The sequence below is a fragment of the Phocoena sinus genome, chromosome 1 (assembly GCF_008692025.1).
Source record: "Phocoena sinus isolate mPhoSin1 chromosome 1, mPhoSin1.pri, whole genome shotgun sequence".
NCBI classification, from domain to species: Eukaryota; Metazoa; Chordata; class Mammalia; order Artiodactyla; family Phocoenidae; genus Phocoena; species Phocoena sinus.
Window position 1 is genome coordinate 79758689 of NC_045763.1, and position 1925 is coordinate 79760613.

Sequence of the window (1925 nt, forward strand, 5' to 3'; positions counted from 1 at the left end):
TTCTGGAGTCAGGGAGGAATTCTGTAAGTTAGAAACATGAACGAGTCAGCAAAAGTACATGAAGTCGTTTTTATAAGCTGAAATGTAAGTTAAAGTCCCATTTATTCTGTGAGCTCTATGTTATTCAGGATAGTTCTCCCTTTGTTTTTATTTCCTATGTATGCCATTGCCTAGAAGATCTCCTGCCATAAATTTTAAGTTATTTGTGCCCCCCTCCAGCATTTTTATGTTTTTCATCACAGAGGTTTTTAACATAAAATCAGAGAAAGGCAGTATTTTTAAATGTAGCCATTAGGATGACCACCCACACCAGCAGAAGCTTTGTGATTGGATCTTCCTTCGTGGTTTTGATTGGGGTGTGTTCCTACCTGTGGGAGGTAAGAACAAGTGAAGCAGGAGACTTGCAGGGCAATTTGCTGTTCCAAGTGGTTAAGGCATAAAGACACTTTGAGATCCTGTTTGCAACATGTACAGGAGAGGCAACCACATAACTGCCTGCTATATAAAGCAAAGGAACAAGGAATATCTGAGTCTGACTGACAAAATACACCACATTTCTACAGTCAAATGCAAGGCTCATAAAAATATAAAGCAAGAGAGGAAAATCCCTCCATTTTGCCACCAGAACTACCCTGTCCAGTATGACAGCCGCCAGCCACATGTGGCCACTAAGCTCTTGAAATGGGGCTACTTTGAATTGAAATGTTCTCTAGGTATAAAATATATGCTGGATTTCAAAATATTAGTGACAAACAATAAAACATACCAATAGTTTTATATTGATTACATGTTGAAAGGCTATAAGTAGAGTGTTTAGGGTTAAATAATGTAATTAAAATCAACTTCATTGCTTTCTTTTTATTTTGTAAAACGTGGATACTAGAAAACTTAAAATTACCTGTGTGGCTCACATTACGTTTCTACTCGGTAGAACTGCTCTAGACAGAAGTCTGAACTTTACGCTGACCTGACCCTTAAGTCTCCAGTACCTGAGTACCTTAGAACTATATAAAGTGACTAAATTCAAATCTGGAAACAAGTCAATTTATTGTACCCATATTAAGAATACAAAGATTAACAATACAGAGTTCTTGTCCTTAAGATAAAGGAAGTAAGTTTCACTGGGTCCTACTTGAGCCAGGTCCTGGGCATCCTTGCAAGCTAGATATAATTTCCACTGCACAACTCAACTCTAGCTTCACAGTCTTCTCTGTATGGAGGCCCAGAAAGCTTCTCCAAACCGATAGGTGCACAGATATTCCCTTCCCCATGATCTTCTCGACACCCTTAGTCACAAATACCCTCTTTCCAACTCTAGCCTATGTGTCAGTCCACTCAGGCTGCTATAACAAAACACCATAGGCTGGGTGGCCACCCTGGACTTCTTGCTACTCCTCAACAACAGCAGGTAATCTCCTTCTCAAGGCCTCCACCCAAATGCTCTGATATCAACGTGGCTCATTCTCACTCCTCCTTCAAGCCTTTCCTCAGCTGCTTCCTCTCCAGTGAGCACTTCCGTGACCCACATACTTTAAACTGGTAATTGCTCATCCCAGATACTCCCTTCCCCTGCTTTATTATAACCCTTATCACCCTTATATTACGCCTCCTACTCTTTTATTTTTTATCTCTCCACAATAGAATCTAAACTCCACAAAGGTGGGGAACCTATTTTGTTCACTGCTGTCTTCCCAGTTCTTAGAACAGTACCTGCCACAGATGTTCAATAAGTATTCAGTATTTGCTAATGATTGAATGAAATTCTCAGAGCAGGACAAAGAGGCACAGAGAAGCTCAGTTTTAACCTAAGGTCACAGGACTAGTCTGTGCCAGGGTCAGAATTAGAATTCAGCCAGTGCTCATTTCACCCTCTCAATCTGGTTCAGCAACTGAAAGGGGGCTCCCCATCGAACCGCAAGAGCTGG